Source organism: Monodon monoceros, unplaced genomic scaffold (assembly GCF_005190385.1).
Source record: "Monodon monoceros isolate NGI ecotype Baffin Bay Population unplaced genomic scaffold, NGI_Narwhal_1 Super_Scaffold_13, whole genome shotgun sequence".
NCBI lineage: Eukaryota > Metazoa > Chordata > Mammalia > Artiodactyla > Monodontidae > Monodon > Monodon monoceros.
In genome coordinates this window covers 13,231,813-13,258,547 of record NW_021703769.1, presented here as the reverse complement: position 1 = coordinate 13,258,547, position 26,735 = coordinate 13,231,813, and the positions used below count along the sequence as shown (strand labels likewise).

At 38.0% G+C, this 26,735-nt stretch overlaps 1 protein-coding gene across 4 annotated transcripts in view; it reads left to right on the top strand.

The window, feature by feature from the left end:
* Positions 1-26,735, top strand: part of NCOA3 (nuclear receptor coactivator 3) — a 118,454-nt gene that overhangs the window by 51,986 nt on the left and 39,733 nt on the right. For 2 of the 4 annotated variants that reach the window (XM_029221365.1, XM_029221360.1), the window contains exon 2: positions 7,503-7,584. The exons of 1 other annotated variant lie outside the window; for it this stretch is intronic. The gene's annotated coding sequence lies outside the window, so the exon portion shown is untranslated. Of the gene's footprint in view, positions 1-7,502; positions 7,585-26,735 lie in introns of those variants that run through there. One more of the 4 variants, XM_029221361.1, reaches the window with a different exon arrangement.

Genomic DNA, 26,735 nt, shown 5'->3' with positions numbered 1-26,735 from the left:
GAAGACTCCTCCAATTTAATACATTAAAAAAGCTTCTGCAAACCATGTTTAAAAAAACACCTAGATTTTAAAAGTAAAGACTCTATAGACAAATATGCATAAACTTAGATCATGAAGGTTTGGGAGTTGTTACTAGAAAATTACTTGTTTTAATGCTGAATTAAAAAAAAAACCTCTACATTAGGATCAAGTTTATTTACTATCTTAACTACATTAAATTGCTGTGGAAAATTTATACCTATGAATTTATTTTGGGGCCCTTTAGTAGTTATATATTAAGTAAGATACTTTTGTATATTGGTTATCTTTGGGTGTTCAGAAATGACTGTGGTGTCTTACTCTGTTGGTTTGGGTAAGAAAACTCTAATGCCCTACATGGAATCATTTTCTTAGGTAAGTGGTAGCACCTACAGGGCCTTATAAATATAACTTAAAATTAAGTCAACAGGACTGCTAAAATTCGACCACCTATCGTATTAATGAGAAATATTCTGACTACAAATTCACACAATTGCTTATTAGTATTTAACTGATCATTGTGATAGAGCAGTTAATACAGCTCTTTCACTTTTATCATGTAACGCGTCACAGAAATCTAGTTTTTAAATGTAGGGTAGTTAAGGTGTGTATAGTACAGATCTTCATTTTAACCTTGCTCAATGTTAAATATAGAATGTTGGAAAGAGTAATGGATTAGTTTACTGATGTTTTCTGCATTTGGGAGAAATTTACATTAAGAAAAAAGAATTGGAGAGTAGTTGCGTCTATTGCCAAGGGGATCACTCTTGAGTTTATTGTACATAGGAGTCACTTCTGTGTACTGAACTGTTTGAGGAGAGAAATACAAGAAAAGAAAGCTTAAACCTTAGGAGCTGTACCTGCATTTTGGTAGATGTACAGTATGAAAAAGTACAGGCATGTTGCACGTTTATAAATTAATGATTAGGATCCGAGGAGGTGGAGAATCTATGCAAATAAAAAATTGGGGTTAGATACTTTGATTAAATGTCTTCAATATCTGAGTTTTTTTTAAAGCATTTACTGGAAACATAACCAGCATTATCTTTCATCATATTGTAAATTGTTCTTAGAATTGCAGCCTCCTGGAGATAAATCTATCTCTTTAACTTGCCTAAGTTCACCCTTTGTCTCGATACCAGCATTAATGATTGGTTTGTTACATACTACAGGATAATTTCAAGGAAAATTACTCGATCATTTCTCCCCTCAAATACCTGTTTAAAATACATGGTCTTCAATAAAATCATCATCTTGAACTTAAAATGTTCTTTGCCTCCTCCTCTGCTACCTCCCCGCCCCCCACAAAAAAAAAAAAAAAAGGGAAAAGGAAAGCCTTGCAAGAAAAGGAATATGGGCAATCCTGGTGGCCAATGAGTTAATGTTCATTTGCAGCCTGAGGGTCAGCGTACAGTCTCTGTTTCCTGATTGGCTGCTAAAAGGTGAAATTGAAACCACTGTAAACTTTTGACCCTGTAGCAATTCTTGTGGAACGCCTTCCACTGGTGGAGCCCAGAGCTTCAGCTCACCTCTCCACCCAACCCCTCCCACCCCCTTTCCTGTATTTATTTTGTGTGATCGTGCAGCACTGCATGCAGTTTTTCCAGGAGATGGGGGAGAGGGAGGTGGAACAAGCACCAGCAAGCGGCTGGCTTCATGCCTGTTTTAGCAACCATGTCATTACTAACCACGGCTCAGCCAGAGATATGGGGCTTGTTAATAAACTGGTCTGCCAACCGGAGTTTTTTAGTTCTCTCCTTAATCTCAAGGTAATTTAAAAAATGCAGAATGGTTATATTTACTGCCATTGTTCATCAGTGGATAGCATCGTAGTGCAAGCAAAATGTGTGGCATGATTTCCTGAATGTGTTGAGTTAAAAATAGCTTTTATATTCAGCAACCTTTATACACCCCATTAATGTTTCCTCTGTCTCTCATGATTTTTACACAAATAACATTTTACAAAAGTTTTTTTCTTCTTTGCTTTTGTCTTTTGTTATAAAGAAACTCAAATGGCATTTCGGTTCTAACTATGGAAAATAATTGCAGAAGTTATCTGTACATTCAAATTTCGTTAATAATTCTTTCTCCCCCCTTTATTTTTTCTTTGCGGAGGTAAATGGTTTTGGATTTGTCTTTCATTCACCTGTAAATAGTGCTTTATAGTTACGAGAGCAATCCTATGAAAAAGGCAGGGCTGTCCTTCTCTCTTCTCTCCTTTAATATTATTATCAGACTCTGTCTTCATCTTCTGGTTCTTCCTTGTATCCCTGGTTTCCGGTGCAGCGTAGCAGGTTGATGCTCAGCAGATGCTTGCTGAATGAACACGGTTTTCATTTCGGAAACTATAGTGGTTATTTGTAGCTGCTTCTCCTTTCCTAATTAGCAGCAGGAACCATATTTTGCTTTTACTTTTGAGTGCTTGTGCAGCGCCTGACATCTAATAGGTGCAGAACAAACATTTAAGTGAATTAGATGCCTCCCACAAGATCACTTTATGAATCTGAACTTACAAAAACTAGGTTTTCTGAAATCAAGGCTTCTTTTTTAACTGCCTCATTTAAATTTTCAGGTTGGCTCCACATAGAACTAAACATTTATTATAACTTATTAAATGACTGTGTAGAATAGATTACAACAAATCAGCTTGCTCCTTTCTAGTGTACATCACAGGATAGGTGGTAATACATGTCAGGTTTTTGTTTTTTTTTTTAACCCTGTCCTTACTTTACTAGGCCTGTGTATGCTGTAATTTGAAATAATTCCTGCTCCCCGTGTCAAAAAGATTATGGTTTTTTTGAAAGTTTGTCATCAGTGTATTACCAATGTTCTCTTGGGTACCAAATACATTTTTCCTTATTTACTTGAGCACATAATTATGGGCTAAATAATAAATTTTAAAGAGAAAATTCTTTTTATTGAGTTAAGTTTATACAGCTTCAAAAACAGTAGCATCTTTTTATATAATTTTAAATTATATAAAATAATTTGTCTTTTGTTACAAAGACAAATTATTTTTTAAAATAAATTTATTTGTTTTATTTTTTTTAATAAATATATTTTAAAATGAATTTATTTGTTTTATTTTTTGGCTACGTTGGGTCTTTGTTGCTTATTTATTTTTTAAAAATAAATTTATTTTAAAATAAATTTTTATTTATTTATTTTTGCCTATGTTGGTCTTTGTTGCTGCGCGCAGGCTTTGTCTCATTGTGGCGAGCAGGGGCTCCTCTTCATTGCGGTGCACGGGCTTCTCACTGTGGTGGCTTCTCTTGTTGCGGAGCACAGGCTCTAGGCATGCAAGCTTCAGTAGTTGTGGCTCTCAGGCTCAGTAGTTGTGGCTTGTGGGCTCTAGAGCACAGGCTCAGTAGTTGTGGCCCACGGGCTTAGTTGCTCTGCGGCATGTGGGATCTTCCCGGACCAGGGCTCGAACCTGTGTCCCCTGCATTGGCAGGCGGATTCTTAACCACTGCGCCACTAGGGAAACCCTTAAATTTTCATATGGTATTAAACTTACATCCTTTTTTCCCCTTTCATTATAGCTACAAATTGGTTGCAGTTGATTGTTGCAAGTAAAATCTGGTGTTACAGTTTTGACAAAGGATATTTATTGCTTGGTAAATAATCTCAACTGCAAAAATATTTTAAGTTTAGTTTATGCCAATATTATGTAATCTTTAAGTAACCTGATATTTAGTTGGTGCACAAACTTACTCTGTAGTGCTTTGAAGATGGGTGGGCAACAGCTGGCTTTTCCCAAAGATGGTGATTCCCCATCTCTATCTATGATTTTAGGGAACTGAGGAGGGAGTACCTGGGAGTCCTGCCTGCAGCAGCATGGAAAGAACAACGAGTTTAATATGATTAGTAGTAGAATCCTTGCCCCCTTCCATGTTCAACGGCAAAAGAAAAACACGTTCAATAATATTCAGTGGCCTGTTTGTGTCCAGTCGGTGTTTCCAAGCATCAGCATCATGTAGTTTGGGTTTTCTTCTCTGTCATATCCCCTCCCCCAGTTTGAATCTTTGTTCTGGCCTCGAGGCACACCTTCTCAGACTAGCTATTAACAAAGCTCAGTTTGATCTCCCCCAAGCCCCCGATAGCTTTCTAGTGGTGCAGGTTTTGATAATGGGGATCTCATCAGTCACCTTTCTGTTATTTATAGTAGAAAAATTAATGTCATACCCTGCCCCCTCCCCCACTGCGATATTTAATATTTTGGGGTTGTGTCATTTAATTTTTATGTCGGTCTGATTTGACTTTGTGTGTGTGATTGACTAAAGTCCAAACTATGAAAAGGAGTAAGGATAAGGTTGTTTTTTGGCTGTGCCGCGCGGCTTGCTCAACCAGGGACTGAACCTGAGCCCTCGGCAGTGAAAGTGCAGAGCCCTGACCACTGGACCGCCAGGGAATTCCCAGGATAAACTTATTTTTGATGAAGGTAATAAGTACAGTCCCAGGAAATATGCTTTGACTGTTGCCTTTGCAGAATCTTGGTTCTAGGCAAGTTGACTGCAGTTCCCCAACAGTTCCATACTTTACGGGATCCTGGTATATAGTAGTTTTTAGACCATCTGCTCCTTGCAGGTGTCTGGTAGGCAGGCCAGTCATTGATCTTTGACTATTTGGGGACCTCTCTAATCCAACTGCATACTTCCTGGGAGAGGAGAATTTTGTAGATGGTGTTCCTTTGGGTCCTGGGGCTTGTGGGTACAGACTGGCTGGGTCAGCACTCCTTTGGATAGTTCTCACCAGCAGTACGACAATGTTTGAGTATTAATGTAGGCTGTCTCGCCAACCTTTCACGTTAGGCAGCAGACTTGTTTCCCGGGTCAGTCATTAGGGTACTAGATAGATACATTCTGACTCAAATTCATTTTCCTTCCCACCCCTCTTGTTCTTAGGTATTAATGCCACCCCACTGACCCCCGTTAGCCCCCCAAAAGGAGCAACAACAAAAGAACTATTTCTGAAATGAAACTTGATTTAAAATTCGGGCCAGAAAACCTTGGATTTTCTTTACAGGACTTCTGCCTACCTTTTCCCCCTTCACTGTCCTCTAATTAAATTGGATATAAAAATTCAAGTTATAGGGACTTCCCTGGTGGTCCAGTGGGTAAGACTCCATGCTCCCAGTGCAGGGGCTGTGGGTTTGATCCCCAGTCGGGGAACTACAGCCTGTGTGCTGTGCCGCAACTAAGAAGTCCGCATTGCTGCAACTAAAGATTCTGTGTTCCACAGTGAAGATCCCGCGGGCCACAACTAAGACCCGATGCAGCCAAAATAAATAAATAAAATAAAAATTAAAAAAAATTCACTTTGTAAAACATTGAATTCATTTAAAAACGAAAACTGATGATTGTGTTTTCTCTTATTTTTAAATTTCATTGTGCTTGGTAATTCTTGTTATGTGTCAGATAGTCTTGTTTGGCTAATAATTGTTTTTATTTATTGAGCATTTGTATACTAGGTACTAATAAGTAATTTAAGCATTTTCACTTAATGTTCACAAGAGCCTTAGGAGGTGTGATAGCCATTTTAAGATGAGAAATCTAAGGCTCAAAGATGTCTTTAGTTGACCCAGGGGTACCTAACGAGTAAGTGAAAGAACTGGGAGTTGGTTGAGTCTAGATCTGGTGGGCTCTGAAGCTTCTGCCCTTTAGCCATTATGCTAACAACTAGCTATACTATTGTGGATTGGAAGATGTAGTCCAAGAACCACCTTACTTATGGCATGTATCTCAGTTATAAGCTAGAGACTGCTGTGCTTATCAGTAGACCTGGCACTAGATATATCAGTTCCTTTTATAACTTTAATTGCATGGCACTGATATATTACCAGGGTTTTCCTCTTTTCCCTTTGTTATCCGCATTATAATGTGATATCCTTCCATCCTCAACGAGCCCCAGTCCCCCATTTTCGCACTTTTGAGTTTCAAAAGTGCAACAGACCGGGCTTCCCTGGTGGCGCAGTGGTTGAGAGTCCACCTGCCGCTGTAGGGGAACCGGAAGATCCCACATGCCGCGAAGCGGCTAGTCCCGTGAGCCATGGCCGCTGAGCCTGTGCGTCCGGAGCCTGTGCTCCGCAATGGGAGAGGCCACAGCAGTGAGAGGCCTGCTTACCGCAAAAAAAAAAAAAAAAAAAAGTGCAACAGACCCTTCACATCATGCAGCTAGATTGTGGTTGGTTGTCTTCTCTATGCTACATGTGGATTGGCCATGGCTGTGATGTATTTGTTACTCGGAACTTGTGAATATATCATTTTTTTTCTTCCATCCTTTCTCAACAGACTTGCCAATTCCAGTGTGAATGCTATTAATTTAAGGGCATAGTTATGGTTCTTGTCTTTATAGATATCTCTAGAATTAGCAATAGTTAAATTATTGCTTTATTGATACATTTGGAAAATCATAAGTGATGTTGAATGTTTTTATTGGCTCACTTTCTTGTTGCACTAGAGCCTGCTCCACATCTCCTCAAGTGCAAAGTCTGCTGTTCTTTATGTTCATGTATTTATTGCAGTTTATTTTGAAGAACTGCCCCTCACTTACCTGTCTCCCATTTAAAATTATTTTTTGTTGGTGACTCAAATGATGCACCCTTTCCTAGAGGGGAAGAAAATACCCAGGGCTTTTTTTTGTTTTACCCTTCTCCTTGCTTGCTTTATCCATCCATCTGGTGGGTATTTATCTTTTTTTGGCTTCAGTATTTAATTAGCTTCTGACAGGATATTTATATTTAATTAATTAATCGATTAATCAGTTAATCGATTAATTAATTAATGGCTGTATTGGGTCTTCATTGCTGCGTGCGGGCTTTCTCTAGTTGCGGTGATCAGGGGCTACTCTTCGTTGTGATGCACGGGCCTCTCATTGTGGTGGCTTCTCTTGTTGTGGAGCACGGGCTCTAGGTGCGCGGACTTCAGTAGTTGTGGTGCACGGGCTTAGTTGCTTCGCGGCATGTGGGATATTCCCAGACCAGGGGCTCGAATCCATGTCCCCTGCATTGGCAGGCAGATTCTTAACCACTGTGCCACCAGGGAAGTCTTATATTATTTTAGATTGTTAATTTGTTGAACATTACTTTTGGACTGGTGGGAACGTCCCAAGTTCAAATTACCCAGCTGGTTTCATCACTTTTCAGGACTTGAAGGTGATCTCCTTTATCTCCACTTTGTGTTATCCATGTTTACAAACTGTGACAGACTGTATTGTGTATGCCCTGCCTGATTTTTATTTTTTTTATTAAAAAAAATTTTTTTTAGCAGAAGTAGTAATATATGGCAAAATAAGGCACCGAGCTCAAATTCCCAGGAAGAGGCCTTATACTTGATAGCTTTTTGTTGTTATTGTTTGTTTCTTATGTCCAGGGAAGGGAAAGGTGGGAAAAGTTATTTTTTGTGTGACTAATAATAGTACTTATATAAAGAAAGGGCAATAAAAATCAACACCCTTTTTTTTTTTTTTTTTTTTTTTGTCCTCAGGATCAAAATACTTGCTGAACAGTGGAGTCAGAGACCAATAAAAGTAAACTCCTACTTGAACATCGTCTGACTGGTTAGCCAGGTAATTCAGTTTTACTTTGGATCTTCTGTAATTTTTTGACTTCAGCCTCTGAAGGTACTGCCCTCTTCTTGATTTATGGTTTAATCTTAAGCTTGTTTTATGTGTCATGCTTTCCTCTTCAATAATACTGTTAGTTGAATGAAGGGATTTGGAATAAGTGAATATATATGTGTATTCCGTATACAAACATAAATTTTGGGGGAGGGGTCGGAACTGTATGTTACGGTTTAATATGAGACACTATCACCTGCCCACTGGTTCCTTATGTGTGAATACTTTAATGGCACATAGTCAGAAATCTGAATCAGCCCCACCCATTTTGACTATTTCACCTTGTGAAGACCAGTTTCACCGGATTGCTTGTGCTAGTGTGCAACATTTCATCTAACTCCCCTCCTGACTTATTATTGCATCAGAATAGGAAAAATGAGAATAGAAAAGTTGTCTGATAGCTAAGAAAGCAGTTATGCTTTTCTTAGCTAGTTAAATTTCTTTTTGCTGGTAACATTATTGTTTTTTTTGCGGTACGCGGGCCTCTCACTGTTGTGGCCTCCCCCGTTGCGGAGCACAGGCTCCAGACACACAGGCTCAGCGGCCATGGCTCACGGGCCTAGCCGGTCCGCGGCATGTGGGATCTTTCCGGACCGGGGCACGAACCCGTGTCCCCTGCATCGGCAGGTGGACTCTCAAGCACTGCACCACCAGGGAAGCCATGGTAACATTATTCTCTTGGTTAGCTAGGCTTGAAATGTGAGTCATCTTTGAATCCTACCCCCCTTTGATATATTTAATAAACAGGTCTTATCTGGTTTTCTGTTTTCATGTCCCCTGTATTTGTTCAACTTTCTGTTACCAATCTTAGCTTCCTAGGCCAAGACTCCTTAATTTCATGCTTATGTTTGTCCAAATGCCCCTTAACTGCTTCTTATCTGTAGTGTTTCTACCTACTTGAAGGTTTGCTAGAAAATTTTCTTAAATATACCCCTTTAACCAAGCCTCTTTTCTGTTCTAAGCTTTGTGCTACTGGTCCCTGGCTTACAGAAAAAAAAAGTACAAACTCCCTTCTCTTGTATTTGAAACAGTCCTTTGGGAATTTATCTAAGCCTCCATCCTCAGCTCTTGCTATTTCCCTATAAAATCCTTCAATTAATTATGGTATATACCCATTATATTCTGAACATAGTAGAGAACGATCTCCATAGTATTTATCTTAAAAAAAAAACACCTTATTTGGAAATACTTTGCAATTTACAAAAGTTACAAAAATAAGAGTATGAAAAACATCTAGATATTCTTTAGCCAGATAGTCTCTGGTTTTATTATTTGCGTTCATGTGTGCTTTTACTCTTTCTTCTCTCTCTTTCTCTCTTTTCTGAGCTATTTGAGGGTATGTTATATATATTGTGCTTCTTTCCCTTAATACTTTTGCTTTATAGGGTCATTCTCTCATATAGCCATTGTATAGTTATAAGCTTCATAAATGGATGTCGATACAAATCTATTGTATTCAGACAAAATATTCCAATTTTGTCAGTTGACCTAGTAAGGTCACTCACAGCATTTCCCTTGCTTCTTGTAACAGAAACCAGTCTCGGGTCAGATACTGCATGTAGTTATTATTTTTCTTTAGCCTCCCTTTTCCTGGTATATTTCCACAGCCTTTGTCTTTTATGACATTGACATTTTTGAAGAACACAACCCTTCCCCTCCCTTATTAGAATCTTCTTCATTTTCTGTTTGTCTGAAGTTTTCTTGCAATTAGAATGTGGTTATGCATTCTTGGCTGGAATACTGCATAGGTGATGTGATCCTCCGAGAAAGATGCACAACTTCTGGAGGCACATGGTGTATTCTATCCCTCATTGGGATGTTAATTTTGATCACTTGGCCAAGGTGTTGCCAGATTTCTCCACTGTATAGTTTTTTTTCCTTCTTTGGCAAGCAGTAAGCAGTCTGTGGGGGAGACGATGCTGGTACCACAATTCTCGTCACAATTTGCCCTAGATTTAGCATTCATTGATGATTCTTGTCTGATCTAATTTTTTACCGTAATGGTTCCAAAATGGTCATTTTCTTATTCCATTCCCAGTGGAGCTCTTTTAATGACGCTCCTGTGTCCTTGTGGAGAATTATTAGAGACCAAGATCCCTGTGTGGTGGAGGGTAGGTGTCCTTGTTGCTTCTGGGTTGTCTTCTCTTCTTGACCCTTACAGTGACACAGCTAGAAAATATATGAATGTCTATACACATATATACATAAATATACTTGTTCATATATACATGTTCATAGCAACATGAATATATGTAGTTTAGAAATCATGAGTTTATGTCAGTATGTCCAGTTTCACTCCACATCTACAGGGTTCTTTCTTTGCACCTCTCATTTCATATTTTTATGTCTTTTTTTTTTTTTTTTTTTGCCGTACGCGGGCCTCTCACTGCTGTGGCTTCCCCCGTTGTGGAGCACAGGCTCCGGACGCTCAGCAGCTGTGGCTCACGGGCCCAGCCGCTCCGCGGCACGTGGGATCTTCCCGGACCGGGGCACGAACCCGTGTCCCCTGCATCGGCAGGCGGACTCCCAACCACTGCGCCACCAGGGAAGCCCTTTAAGTCCTTTTTTTAAAAAAAAATTTATTTTTGGCTGCATTGGGTCTTTGTTGCTGCGTGTGGGCTTTCTGTAGTTGCAGCGAGCGGGGGCTACTCTTTGTTGCGGCGCGCAGGCTTCTCATTGTGGTGGTTTCTCTTGTTGCGGAGCATGGACTCTAGGGTGCATGGGCTTCAGTAGTTGTGGCGCACGGGCTCAGTAGTTGTGGCTTGTGGGCTGTAGAGCACAGACTCAGTAGTTTTGGCTCGCGGGCTCTCGAATGCAGGCTCAGTAGTTGTAGGGCGTGGGCTTAGTTGCTCCGTGGCATGTGGGATCTTCCCAGACCAGGGATTGAACCCGTGTCCCCTGCTTTGGCAGGTGGATTCTTAACCACTGCACCACCAGGGAAGTCCCTTTATGTTCGTTTTTATGCCATGAGAGCTCTGGTTCCCAACATTGTCAGTACATTTACTCTTTTGCTCTGTCCTGTAATACACCTAAAATAATTTCAGAATTGCTTGACCATTTCACTGTGACCATTTCACAGTAAACAAACTTACTTAAAGTGAGTGAAGAATTTGTATATAGTTCTCCACTTCCCCAAGACTGAGAGTAAATCCTGTATTCTTTTTAAATTATTGATCGATTGATTTATATTTAATTTATTTATTTGGTTGTGCCAGGTCTTAGTCGCGGCAGGTGGGCTCCTTAGTTGGGGCATGAGAACTCTTAGTTGCGGCATGCATGTGGGATCTAGTTCCCTAAGCAGGGATTGAACCCAGGTCTCCTGCATTGGGAGTGTGGAGTATTAACCACTTTGCCACCAGGGAAGTCCCCCCCCCCCCCACCTTTTTGTAAGATTTGCATATTTGTATTTCTTTTTTTACTTTTTATTAGAGTTGATTTACAATGTTGTGTTAGTTTCAGGTGTAAAATCCTGTATTCTTAAATTACTTGAACTAGTCCTCCCTCCTCCTACTTTACGTTCCTTCCCCAGTTTTATTTCCCACCCTTACTTTCTGCATAATGTAGTTATGGTATTTGTTTGAAATGAAATGAGATTTATTTATTTGTATGCTTGAGTTTCAGTTTGTTTTAAAATGCTCCTTCCCATTCTGATTGGTTATGTTTTGATTATGTAGAATATGAACACATTTTCCAAAGTCAAAATTTTACAGAAGATACACATTCCCTTCTGTATCCTTTCTACCCCATTCTCCCCATTCTTGGAGGAAACTATCTTCAGTGTTTTCTGAATTATTTCCCTGTGTCTCTTTTTGTAATGACAAGCAGACATATGTATAATATGTTTTATTTTTTCTTTTTGTTTTCACAAAAGGTAGCATACTATGTATATTCTTTTGCACTTCGCTCTTTTCACTTACTGATATCTCCTGGAAATAATGCCATATCATGCCAAAGGGATCTTTCCCATTCATTTTTAAAAATCATGGTAAACTTTACATAAAACTCACCATTCTGACCACTTTTAAGTGTGCGGCTCAGGGGCATTAAGTCCCCTCACACTGTTTGCAGCTGTCCCCACCATCCATCTCCAGAATGTTTTCATCTCCCTACACTGAGAACTGTGCCCATTAAACACCAATTCCTCACTGCCTCTTTTCCCAGCCCCAGTCTCATTTATTTTTTACATAGATGTATAGTTTCCATTATGTGCATGTAGGTTATTCAATCAGTTTCATATGTATGGATATTACCTAGTTGTTTCCAGTATTTTGTGATTAAAATAATGCTGCAGCAAATAACCTCATGAATATATATTTTCATGTTGTTGGGGGTATACCTTCAGGATAGATTCTTGGAAGTGAGATTGTTAGGTTGAAGGGTAAATGCATATATAGTTTTTGTTAGATATTGTCAGATTACACTCTATAAGGATTATACCATATGGGTTCCCACCATCAATATGTGAGAGCGCCTGTTTCCCCACAGTCACACTGTAAAAGTTCTTTCCCTCAGCGTGTTTTTTAAGATGGATCCACATTTTTGTGTCAGAAGTTTCTTTCTTTTTATTGCTGAGTAGTATTCCATTGTGTTTCCTATTTTTGGCTGCTATGAATAAAGCTTCTAGGAACATTAAAGTACAGGTCTTTGTTTGGATTTTTTTTTTCCTTCTTGATTAAATACCTAGGAGTGTAGTTGCAGCGTCTTCTGTTAAGTGTGTGCTTATCTTTATAAGAAATTGAAACTGTTTTCTAAAGTGGCTTACCATTTTATATTCCACCTGCAATATATGAGGGTTCAAGTTACACATATATCTCTTCTTTTATGAAGTGTCTGTTCAAATTTTGCCCATTTTTAAAATTGGGTGGTTTTCTTATTGTATGAGTTAAAAAAAAGTTCTGGATACAAATCCTTTTCAGATATATTTTGAGAGTATTTTCTTCTGGCCTTTGTCTTCCCTTTTCATTTTCTTGATTTATCAATTTTTTGCTCTTAGGATTAATCCTTTTTTAATGTGCTAAGAGATCTTTGCCTATTGTAAGGTTATGAAGATTTTTCTGCTTTGTTTTCTTGTAGAAGTTCTATAGTTTTAGCTTTATATTTAGGTCTGTGATCCATTTTGATTTAATTTTTGCATATGGTGTGAAGAAAGGATTGAGGATCAGTTTTTTAAAATATTGACATTCCGTTCCATGGCTATTTATTGAAAAGACTCTCCTTTTCCCATTGTGTTGCTTTTGGTAACTTAATCAACTAACTGTGTGTGTGTGTGTGTGTGTATGTGTGTGTATAAATACATACACAAACATATATACATACATATATACATACTTACATATATATATATATATATACACACACACACACAGATGTATACATATATATAAAATCAGGATCTATTTCTGGTCTTTATTCTGGCCATTGATTTGTATAACAGTCCTTATGCCCACATATATTGTCCTGATTCCTGCAGCTTTTATAGTAAGGTTTGAAAGTAGGTAATGTGAGTCTTTCAACTTTTTCTTCTTTGCCATGATTGCTCTGGGTAATCTAACTCTTTTGATACAAATTTCAGGATCAGTTTGTTAGTCCCTACAGTTTTGTCAGTCACTCTGAGAAACTGCCGTGCAGAATACATCCAGCTTGGCCATCCTGAATGCTGGTTATTATCTTGTCCATTCAGCAAGATTGCTGGACTTTGTTTGGGTTCCTTATCCTTGTGCTGTGATCTGGAAAAATTGTTGCTTCCTGGTAGGAAGCCTGGCTGGTGGTAGGGCTCATGTTGTCATATTGGTCCATCTCCCCCCAACTCCCAATTGTTTTCCTGATCTCAGGGACCACAGTTTTTCACTGCTTGTTCTCTGGTATCTGAATATAGTTTGTTCTTACAATTTGTTCAGTTCATGGTGGGATGAATCCTGTTATTCTCTCTTGGTCTAAAATAGAAGTCCCACAGTTGATTCTTGAGTTCATTAAAAAAAAAAAAGCCTCTTTTCATCCTTTGCAAAAAGGTACAGAAAGATGTCTTTATTAACCATATAAGCTTCTTTGAATGTATTTTATTTAATTTATTTTTTTGGCCACAGCATGCAGGAATCTTATCAGTAGTTCCCCGACCAGGGATCGAACCTGTGCCCCCTGCAGTGGAAGCGTGGAGTCTTAACCACTGGACTGCCAGGGAAGTCCCTGAGCGTATTTTATTGAACAACTTCTGAGACCAGAGGATTAATTTCTCTCTGGAAGTTTTCCTGAGGAATATAGGATTGCATTTCTAAAGTCTCTTTTATTTGTTCTTGTATCTTGAGACTAGGAAACCAGTCCAAACAAACCCTACTAGATTTCACTTGCAGTCCTATAAATATGAGTGAAGTCATCTCCTCTCCCGGTTCCTCAGATTTACTAAATCTCTGGCCTACTTTTGAGGCTAGTCCCTATAAGCCAAGAATAGGTACCAGGCCCATAATTGACTTATAAAGTGTGAAGTCTTTGCTTGTTAATGATGGGCTTGTCATGCCTGATTAAATGAGAATTAATCTCAGTTATGACATTCATGATACGGACTTGATTGTCCAGTTATCGTGATAAATAGGTTGACAGATGTTTATTAAACCTATGCAGTTAATATTATTGACATGAAAAGTAGAGAGACTCAGTTTTTACTTTTATATTTATGTTTTTCCCTGAAATTTGAGGACATCGGATCGGGTGCCACTTAAAATGTTTTTCTATTTATTTTATTTTTATTTTATTTTATTTTAATGGCTGTGTTGGGTCTTAGTTGCAGCACGTGGGATCTTTCGTTGTGGCATGCAGGCTTCTCTCTAGTTGTGGCGTGCGGGTTTTCTCTGTTCTAGTTGCTGCGTGCAGGCTCCAGAGCGCGCGGGCTTAGTTGCCCTGAGGCCTGTGGGATCTTAGCTCCCTGACCAGGGATTGAACCCCCATCCCCTGCATTGGAAGGCACATTCTTAACCACTGGACCACCAGGGAAGTCCCTGAAGTATACTTTGAAAAACAACCGTGAACTTGCTACTTGAACTTAAGAACTGGAAGGTTGTTAGGTGTATCAACTCCCTGTGTATTTCTTCATGAACTCATCCTGCTTCTATCCCAGAAGTCACAGTTATCTTTAATTGTGGTTGCTTTTTAAAAACGTTTGAGAAACCACACGTGTGTGTTCCTGAACGATGTTTAGTTTTTCTTGTTTTGTAGCTTTACAAAAATATAACAAATGTAATGTACTTGCTTTTTTACTTTTTGTTGCTTGTAAGGTTCTACCATGTTGTGTATGATTTATTTATTTTTGCTACTACTATATTGTGTTCTTTTGTATGGCTTTATTAGAATTTATTTTTTAAATTTGGGATTGAACATTAGTTTCCTCTGGCTTTTGATGTATGAATGATATTTCAATGAACATTTTTGTGTAGGTCTCTTGTTGCATAGAGAATTGTTATTGCTGTAAAGTTTTTAAACATAAACTTGATTTTTAACTGCTGATGTAATAAATTTACTTTTCATGTGGAACTTCTTTAGAAAAAAGTAAATTTTCTTGCTGAAATAGCCCTATGTTTTATAAGCTAATTTATGTCATACTAGTCATTTATTGTTTATCACAGAATTTGCAGTATGCACTGTGATTTTCCTTAACCTAACTTTTTAAGTACTTAATTTTTAAACAACTTTATAAAAGTGTAGTTTACGTACAATAAAATTCACCAACTTTAAATTTACAATTTGATGAGTTTTGACAAATGTAACTGTTATCACAGTTATGATAGAAAACACTTCTACCCCCTAAAGTTCCTTTGTGCCCCTCTACAATCTGTCCCCTCTACTGGTAGCTGGTGGCCATTGGGCTGCTTTAAGTCACTACAGTTTGCCTTTTCTTGAATTTCATATAAATGGTAATCCCCTTGTGTGTATATTATTTTGTAATTGTTCTACTGTTCCTGGATATTCCGTTCTTTTCCTTTTTCCTGTTTGTATTTCAGTTTTGGAAGAGAGACAGAGAGAGAGAGAGAGAGAGAGAGAGAATGTGTATGTGTATGTGCTGTGTGTATACGTGTGTGTATGTGTGTGCGTGCGTGTGCGTGTATGTGTGTGTGTGTGTGTGTGTGTGTGTGTTGAAGCTCACTGATCCACCTCCACCAACCCCACCACCGCTCTGTCCATCAAAAGGATTCTTCATTTCTGTTAGGGATTTTGGTTTCTAATACTCCCGTTTGCTTTTTTAGAGTTTCCATCTCTGCTTACATTACCCATCTGTTCTTGTATGTTGTTCACTTTTACCATTTGAGCCCTTAGCATATTAATCATAGTTAAAAATTGTACAACTGCTTCCACTTAAAAAAAATTTTAAGAACCTGGCCTTTTTCCTGTTGACCAGCAATCTTTGGAGGCTTCTTTGTATATGTCATCAAAAGTTGTTTTCATTAGTGCTCATGGTTTCTCATTTAAGAATATAGGTGGCCACATAAAAACTTGTACTTACTGTTCATAATAACAGTATGTATATTCATAGGTTGGAAACAACCTAAATGTCCATCAAGTGATGAATGGATGAATAAAGTATATCTATACAATGAAGTATTATTCAGAAATAAAAAGAAATGAAGTACTGATATATGCTACAACATGGATGAACTTTTCGGCTAAGCCAGTCACAAAGGACTAGAAGTTGTATGATTCCACTTGCATGAACTGTCCAGAATAGGTAAATCCATAGAGACAAAGTACAGTAGATTAGTGGTTGCCTAGGGTGGGGATGCGAAAGAGGTTTTGTAAGGTGGGGGGAATGGGAGGCTTAGGGGAGTGACAGCTGAGGGATATTGGGTTTCTTTTCACAATAATTAAAATGTTCTAAAATTGATTGTGGTGACAATTGTATGACTCTGGATGTACTAAAAGCCATTGAATTGTATACCTTAAGTATATGATATGTGAATTATATCTTAATGAAGCTGTTAAAGAATGTAGCTGATGTATTGAGGAATACTAAGAGTTCTATGATGCCGTAAAGGAATTTTATGGGAAAATACGATTACTTTTCTCATGACACTGACCTCAGAAGGTGTGCTGTCTACCTCAAACTTTTCTGAGTTTCAACAATAACATGTTAATTAAACTCACCTCAATTTTTGGAAAACCTTATCGTCTTTGTTAGAGTAAGTAGTCAACCTGTAATTATAGGGTTAATGTTAATTCCAGCACCATATCTTCTTCATTTGTCAAGAAAGATTATACCAGAAAGACTTTATTCTTTAAAAAAAGAATTCAAAATTATACCCAGACCCATCTACACTTTTCTATTTGTACATTAAATATTTGTGAGTTACTTATGGATATTTTACAGCAATACACCCAGAGATCAATTTTTGCTCTCAAGCTTACAAGAGCAATTAAAAATTACTAAGAAAGCCATAATTTTGGTGGATCTGCTGTCTTGGGCTAATGAAGTGCTTTGGTTTTAAGTGGAAAAGCCAAAGTTATTTTACTTGAGATAATCTGACCACACTTAGTCCCTCGCTCCTTTTTTATTTTCTTTTTAGGTTTTAAACTTTTAAGAGATTCCTTCTATGTAAAGAAGATTGATTACTAGTGATATATTTAAAATGTGGAGGTCACTAGTTTTATGATGTATATAGGAGAATGTCAGTGCATTTATAACTTTGAAAGCTTAAATAGTTTGAATGTTGGTGAAACAGCATACTTTTAGAAGATAATATTTTTTTTTTAGCATAGGTCACATGCTATACAGGGATGCTTTTAAAAGAAAATTCCTATTGATAGTTTTGTTCTGTTATTAAAGTAAAAAACTGATGGTTAAGCTGGTTTGCTTTTAAGGATGAAGCTCTCAGAACATGTAGAGAAAACTGTTAAAGTTGTAACATCCGTCTTTGGCACGAACAACAAGCTATCTAAACTGCTGTACTAATCTAATCACTGTTCCCCCCCCCCCCCCCCCGCTCTTGGTAAAAATGGATGGACATAAGGTTGTAGTGATTGTTCATAGTCATGGTTCGTTAAAAGGACAGTTTTATTAGACTTGGAAAATACAGACATAAAAACTCATCAGATTGGTAATAATGTAGCTCTTGTAGTACTTAATTTTGTAACTTAGTTAAGAAATATAATTGGCCTAAATATCAGCTCAACGATCCAAAAATACAAATAATCCTCTTTATATCACTGTTGTAAATGGCCCTGTCTCTCACGAGCCAAACTCTTAGAGTAATTACTTTCTTATGATTCTTTCTTTTCAAAAACTGTTTTAAAAAGAATATGTTTTGGAATCTGTGTAATATTTAACATATAAAGCCTGCATTATTTTGAAGTTGATATTGAAAACCTCTAAACTTCTGACCTTGAATAGAATTTTCTATGTATAACCATTACGTGCAGCTGGTGGATTCAGAATTGCCTTTTCTGGTACTCTGCTTTGTGAAAAATAGAATGTATTGGACATGAGTGCATGACAGCTGACATTTATCAAGGATAACAGGCTTACTCATTTTCACATTTTAAAGTGACTTTGAAAGCTTTGCATGTGCACACATGTTCCACATATGTTCCTAAGATTTAAGTATATTTTCCATCATATATCATTCTTTAATGAGCTTCATATATTAAGCTTATATGATGTGAGTCCACAATCATCTAAAGATCAGAAGTGTAGGTTATTTAATTCACTTCCATAGAATTTTATCTTGCATAGTTGAACAATCATTACAAGTAAAAATGTACATGTACCTAATGTATTCCAGGTAGGACTCTTGTTACATAATGTGTGATCTGTCGTTTGTTTCATTCCCCTACTCTAAAATTCGGCTCTAATGTAGAAAACTGAATTACCGAAATTAATTTTTTTCTACATCAACTGCTAGCATATTGTTCTCCTGTTTAAAAAGATTTTTATAGAGCTAGTTATTTTATTTTACTGGAGGGTGACCATAAACAGAATTGGAATTGAATAATTTTTAGTCTTGGTTCTTAACCTTTTAAAGTTTTCTTTAAAATGAGATCGTGATAATAATTTAAAAAATTCGAGTATGGAGCTGCAAAGTTCCTAATGTGTTGGCAAGCTTGTTAATTAAAATAACACCTTTTATGGTTGGAATAGGTTTCAGATTCTGCAACCCTTCGATGTATTGATATGCAGATCACAGTGACTTGCTGCAAGGTAACAGGAGACATGCTTTGACTTCAGAAGATAAATTGGCCATGCACAGCTGTAATCTACTGTCTTTTCATTTCCAGACATGATTTAGTAGTATAAGGCCTTTGATTCCTAGGCCCTGGGAAGTAAGTTGAAATTTAATTTTTTTGTGTGTATGAGAGTTTTTACTTCGGCTTTTGATAAGCCTGTTTTGTGGTGTGAAGGTATCATGTAAATTGTAGACGTTTCATTACTTAACTAACTCCCGATTCCATTTGAAGTATAAGAAGCCCGAGTTCCATCCCTTTCCATTTTCCTTTTGGCAGTTGAAAAGGAAGCCATTTTATTAAGAATGATGAATAGTGGATGGAATTTTAAATTTAGGCTAGTTAAATTGCCAGTGTCTTTATATTTTAAAAAATTGCAGAGGAATTAATTATCAATTTTAACGTGATTTTTCAAAGAAGAAATTGTCCTTAAGCACTTGTGACCCAAGTGTCCTTTATAGTAAAAGATACTGTTTCTACAGATTCTTTTGACAGAGAAATGTACAATATCAGAGAAGTTTAAGGAAAATATTTGAAATGTTTACGTAAGAACAGCTTAAGACCACTACCAAAACTGTATTTGTAGATCTTAGCATCTTTGAGAATTCAGTGCTTCTCAAAAGACATCTCTTTAATCTCCTTTTGGGTCCCAAGGTTTAGACTTTCTTAAGTTTATTCATCTAATATTGGAGTTGGAAAACACACATTGTTTCCTGATTTTATTTGGGTTGTAGACATAGTTATTTAAAAAATTCTCTTTTTAAAATAACTTTGTTTCTGTCTGTAAATCATAAGATTCTTGAGGGAGCCATTTTTCAAGTCTACCATTTGCCCACTACTGAGTTTTTTTTTTTTCGGTGTGTGGTTTTTTAGATTCTTTCAGCAACCTTGTAAAGGTGATGGTATAATACCCCTTTTTACTTCACTGTGCTGCATTCTGGTTGGCTTCATCAGTTTTATTTTCCAGTTCACTGATTGTGTGTGTGTGTGTGGTTTTTTTTTGTGTGTGTGTGTTGTGTCCAGTCTAGGAATTAATCCCATCTATTGAGTTTTGTTTCGGATATGGGTTTAAGTATCCCATGCTAACCAAATCTATTCAGAGTTCAGATATTTGGTGCTCAGATAATGGGCAATACCATCTTTTTTTGTACTTAATTTATGAAGTTTTATAACTCATTCTTTTCACATTCTCTTTCTTTATATGTATGTTTTCATGGCTGTTGATTCTTTATCTCATTAAGGATTGTAAACATTTATTTATTTTTAAAAATAATCTCTATTTTAAAATTAATTAATTTTTGGCTGCTTTGGGTCTTCCTTGCTGTGCACGGGCTTTCTCTAGTTGTGGTGAGCAGGGGCTACTCTTTGTTGTAGTGTGTGGGCTTCTCTTGTTGCAGAGCATGGGCTCTCTAGGCATGTGGGCTTCAGTAGTTGCAGCACGCAGGCTCAGTAGTTGTGGCTCGTGGGCTCTACAGCACAGGCTCAATAGTTGTGGCGCACGGGCTTAGTTGCTCCGCGGCATGTGGGATCTTCCTGGACCAGGGCACGAACCTGTGTCCCCTGCATTGGCAGGCAGATACTTAACCACTGTGCCAGCAGGGAAGTCCTGTAAACATTTATTTTAAACTTATTTCAAGATTTCATTTTATCGGGTGGCGAATTCATCTTTTGGAATCGATGCATTTCTTGGCCATCTTTCTTAGTTCGGGTTTTAAATCCACTTGGGAATTTTAGTTTACAATTTGCATCTTGAGTGGGAAATTTTCTTTTTTTGGTGCCTTTCATGTGTCCCCCTCTCCCTGCCCCAGGCAATCCTAGCTTATTTTTATTGCCTTCACAAACCATATCCACCATACCTTCAGTCTACGTTCAGGATTCTGTTCTGAGGTACTATTGCAATATAAGAGCTATGTGTCACCCAGGTTTTGTATGTACAGATTTTCTTTGATTTACGATGGGGGTTACATCCCAGTGAACCCATTGTAAGTTGAAATGGGCTGCAACTGCCACTGCCAGTATTATGAGAGAGTATTATACTGCATATCGCTAGCTGGGAGAAGATCAGAATTCAGAATTCGAAGTAGGGTTTGACTGAATGCATATCGCTTTTGCACTGTTGTAAAGTTGAAAGATTGTAAGTTGAACCTTTGTAAGTTGGGGACCAACTATGTAACCCTTTGCTTTTTCTTCCACAACTACAGGTAACAGTTTGATATAATCAGGTATCTAGATAGCTATTGACACAGCTTTTTTTCGTCTCTCTCAGAAGTTTTTTGTTTGGTTTCTACCTATGAGCCTTGCTTTTGATTCTGTTACGTTGCACATGATTTGATTTCCTGAGTTTCTTTGCTAGTTTCTAATGCTAGAGTTCAGTAGGTTCATAGAGTCAACTCATTGCCGTATGCTTGCTCTGTGTCTTGCTCCGTAGACCGTATTTGTTATGTTTGAGCATGGCTGTGTCTTTCAAGATTAAAAAAAATACATATTTTGTCATTATTATATTTAGAGCAAAGGGGGGAGAGTGTGGTTGGTTGAAAGCAATAGTCCACTAAGTCATCTTATCAGGAAGTCCTTTGTTCTTTTGATCTCACAACATGGCTTATTTATTTAGGCCTGCATATAGTAGATACTGAAGTATTTATTAAATGAGTATGTAGAGGATCTGGGAGAAACCATACCAGTTTCAAACCCTCAGCCCCTACCTTAATCTAAGACAGTGGTTCTCAGTGTGGTTTGTGAACCCTTGAGAGTCCCTGAGAACCTTTTATGGAGTCCACAGAGTTAAAATTATTTCTGAAATAATATATTTTCTGTTTTCATCCTGTTGATGTTTGCACTGATGGTACAAAAGCAGTGATGCATAAAACTGCTGGTGTCTTAGCATGAATCAAGGCAGTGGGACTACCAGACTGTACTAGTAGTCATTGCATTCTTCACTGCCCTGCAGTCAGACTTAAAGGAAAAAAACAAAAACAAAACCCCCCACAAAACCCCACTCGTTTCTCAATCAAGGATTGTCCTTGATGAAGGAGCAAAATTTGCTCATTTCATTAAATCTTGACCTTTGAGTACTGTATTTTTAACATTCTGTCTAGTGAGAATGGAAAATATGCAGAAAACACTTCTGCCTACCAAAGTATGATGGTTGTCTTGGGCAAAAGCACTTGTGTGGTTGGCTTGTGTACTGAACAGGCCACTTCTTTCATGGAATATCATTTTTACTTGAAAGAATGACTAACAAACTGTGGTTATTGGAACTTGGGTATTTGGCAGAAAGTTTCTTAAAATTGAGCAAGGTAAACCTATCACTTCAAGAAAGACATCCAAGAGTATTTGTTGACAGTGATAAAATTGGAGTTTTCAAGTAAAAATTATCATGTTAATTTTGAATCTGTCACCCTGAGTGTGACAGCTTCTCAGTACTTAAAGACTATGAATGAGATGGGTGGTGATATACTTATTTATTTTTGGCTGTGTTGGGTCTTCATTGCTGCGCACGGACTACCTCTAGTTGTGGCGGGCAGGGGCTACTCTTTGTTGCCATGCGCAGACTTCTCATTGTGGTGGCTTCTCTTGTTGCAGAGCACAGGCTGTAGGTGCACGGCCTTCAGTAGCTGTGCACAGGCTCAGTAGTTGTGGCTCGCAGCCTCTAGAGCACAGGCTTAGTTGCTCCACAGCATGTGGGATCTTCCTGGAACAGGGCTCGAACCTGTGTCCCCTGCATTGGCAGGCGGAATCTTAACCACTGCGCCACCAGAGAAGTTCCTGGAGTTTTTGATATTGTATAATGTATCAGTATTTGAAAATCTGCTTAATCAGTGAACTAGTATTATCCAAATGACAATGTTTGATGTTACAGAATCATGCATGGGTTAAAGATTTTTTTCAGAGTGTAAGTTTGTGTATTTTAATGTAATAGTATGAAAGTTCATTGGTAGGGTTTCAGATTTCACTTTGCAGCTAATCTTTAAGAAAATACCGCTTGTCCTTGAATGCCAGGGGTTGCTGGCAACGCCAGAAGCTAGGAGAGGGTGGAGCAGTTCTCCTCTGGAGCCTTCAGAAAGAGTATGGTCCTGTCGGCACCTTCATTCTGGACATTGAGCCTCCAGAACTTGAGAGAATATCTGTTGTTATTGGTAATTTGTTACAGTAGTCACAGGAAACTAATACAGTAACCAAACCTGAGTAAAGGGTATTTAGGGTATGCCTTCTACTGTTATGTTTTTTGCAACTTTTTGTAAGTTTGAAAGTATTTTCAAATAAAAACTGAAAGTACCACTTGTCGTTTTAGCACGATATCAAGGAAAATTATTTATAATTAATTGTTAAAGGCTGTTGAAATAGTCCTTCCTTTTACAAGTACGTGTATCTATGAGGCTGAATTTTCTTCATGTGTTTCAATCAATATGAAGTATTGCAGCAGATTGAATGGTGTCGTAGGTAAGAGGATCCATCTGTCTTCTATTAAAGTCAGACGTAAGGTTTGTAAAAATGTGAAACAATGCCACCTCTCATGGAATTGTTTTGTTTCAGGTTATATTTCATAAAATTGTTTATGTTAGCATATAATGGACTTATTTTTAAATGAATTAATACGTCAAATGTTCTAAGTTTTAATTTCTAATACAGTAAATATTGATAGATAATAACCCACATAACCAAAGCTTTTTAGGGTTCCTAGTTTTTAAAAGATAAAGAAATCCTGATATCAAAAAGGTTGAGAACTACTGACCTAGTGAATTTGGTTGGGACTGTAGCAGCCTTTGACTTAAACCATCTGTTTTGGTAGTAAGAAGCAGATTGACTGTAGGAGGTTAGGACTTTGAGTAGCTATATGACATGGTGTGCTATGTCTGGTACTCGGTTGTTCCTGCTTTTAAATTACAGATCAGCCATTAATTTTCAGTGGAGACCTTTTATAGCACAAAATACAATTTGTGATTCTACATGTACTAGTTTGTTGATTCCTGGCACTGGGTCAACAGCTTGTTGAAGGCAACACACACACACACACACACACACACACACACACAAACAAAACCCCAAAACAAACAAAAAACAAGCAAACAACAACAACAAAAAACTTCACTCCTTTGATCAACAGTTCATCCCAGGTGTATTGGTGTAGGGAATGAGATCTCCTTTGTGTGGACATCACCCAGGCTGCCTAAGAGTGACTAACCAAAAAAAAAAAACAACAAAAAAACTTTCCCCCCTCCACAGTTTTATTGAGAACTAATTGACATATGTCACTGAAAAAGTTTAAGGGGGTTGATTTCCGTATATTGTGAAGGGATCACCACTATAGTTTCAGCTAACATCCATCATCTCATATAGATACAATAAAAAGAAAAGAAAGAAGAAAGGAAAAAACATTTCCTCCTTGTGATGAGAACTCTTCGGATTCACTCTTTTAACAACTTCCCTGTATATCATACAGCAGTGTTAACCATAGTAGTATATTACATCCCTATTACTTTGTGACCACTCTCAAGACATTTGCTGAAGTGGGTTTTTGTTTTTGTTTTTTTTTCCGGGGGAGGGCAGCTAGTTATATTACTTTTTTTTTTTTTTTTTAGTTGTTTTACAATGTTGTGTTAGTTTCTACTGTACAGTGGAGTTCCCTGTGCTATACAGCAGGTTCTCATTAGGTATCTATTTTATACATATTAGTGTATATATGTCAATCCCAATCTCCCAGTTCATCTCCCCCCCTTCCCCCCTTGGTGTACATACGTTTGTTCTCTGCATCTGTGTCTCTACTTTTGCCTTGCAAACCAGTTCATCTGTACCATTTTTCTAGATTCCACATATATGGGTTAATATACGATATTTGTTTTTCTCTTTCTGACTTACTTCACTCTGTATGACAGTCTCTGGGTCCATCCATGTCTCTGAAAATGACCCAATCGTTCCTTTTTATGGCTGAGTAATATTCCATTGTGTGTACCACATCTTCTTTATCCATTCGTCTGTTGATGGACTTTTAGGTTGCTTCCATGACCTGGCTGTTGTAAATAGTGCTGCAATGAACACTGGGGTGCATGTGTCTTTCTGAGTTATGGTTTTCTCAGGGTATATGCCCAGTAGTGGGATTGCTGGGTCATATGGTAGTTCTATTGTTAGTTTTTTAAGGAACCTCCATACTCTTCTCCATAGTGGCTGTATCAGTTTACATTCCCTGGGTTTTGGTTTTAACCAGTTTAGTTGTATGAATGGTTTTTATAAGAGTTCATAATTAAATTTTTGCCTCAAGTGTTCTCTCACGATAATGAGGTGCCCCCAGCTTTATTTACCCCACATGCATAGGCAGGTTTGTGAAGTACACAGAGAAGCTCTTTAAAGTCATGAGTCATGGAACTGACCTTTGAACAGAAAGAAAAAAAAAACATGCTATGTTTTATTTTAGATTATTTGCGTGATGATCTTTTCATCCTGTTCCTCAGTAGTTTATAGTCTCGCTTGCTGCAAATTTCTTCCCTTGAACAATCATTACCAGATTTTTAGCTCCACGTAGTATAGTAGCTATATTTTGGAGGGGAATAGGGAGGCAGTTGAAGTTAAATTTAGACTTTGATACTTTTCAACCTTGCTACAAGTGCTACACCACCCTCCAACAGGTAAATGATGTTAGGAGTGCATTCTTTTTTTTTTTTTGGTACGCGGGCCTCTCACTGCTGTGGCCTCTCCCGTTGCGGAGCACAGGCTCCGGACGCGCACGCTCAGCGGCCATGGCTCACGGGTCCAGCCGCTCCGCGGCATGTGGGATCTTCCTGGACTGGGGCACGAACCTGCGTCCCCTGCATCAGCAGGCGGACTCTCAACCACTGCACCACCAGGGAAGCCCAGGAGTTCATTCTTATTTTCTTTATGGACTTTGATATATATGCTCTCATTCGCTATTTGTATTATTGTCATCCTGAAGTCAGTAATGACTTTTGGAGATTTATTTGAAGAGATAGCTTCTGTCATTAGACATACAACTTCTAGGGATATGGAAGCATTATTTTTAAAAAAGGATTCTTTTGAATTTAAGGTTATTTAGGCTAGGAGTGGAATTATAATTACTGAAGGGTAACAAGCTGTGAGGTAAGGAAAAAAAATAGACAATGGAAACATCGAGGACTGAGCACAGACTAACCTGCAGTCTGCATGGTGACCCATTCAGGAAGCCTTATGAGTCAGACTTGCCATGCCGTGTTGCTGGCATAAGAGACCATCTGCCTCAGCCTCTTTGCTTTTAGAGAAGGAAATCTAGCTAAGATGTGTTTTTCCTTTGATATATCTTTTTCTCTCTTTTTCCACCTTCAGTGCCTTTTCTTTGGAAAATTAATTCAGAGTGCTTCATCAGCTTTATATTTCCACAATGTCAGTTTTTGAGACTTGAGTGTAGCTTCTTTATGCTTTTGATATTGGTGGACAGGGCTAACTTCAGTACTGTAGGGGAGGTGTCTTGTTATTTCAAGCTTTTTACTCTGCAGGCACTCCGTTTTAGGAATACCTGTCTTGTAGTTGACCCATGGCTACCGTTCCCTGTATCATTCATTACTTGGTTAGTGCTCCTTCCTAGAGCAGCTCTGCAGCTCTCAGTCATTTGGTTACCAGGTGGCTAATGGCATCAGCTCTTTAGTTTTTTTTTTTTTTTTTAGCTCTTTAGTTTTAACATTTCTTAAAATTTCTTTTTTCTCCGAGGCAGATAGAAATAGTGGATTAGGAGAGAATGGGGCACATGCTGTGATCATCTCTCATTTGTATCTTTATTGCTTATTAATTAAATTTATATCAGATTTTATTTCTGCTCTGTGCACATACTCCTCTAACTCCCCACTGCTTATCTTAATCCAGAGCTTTACCACTTACCTCAAGGGGGTTGAACACTTTCTCTTTCCTCCCTCCCTCCC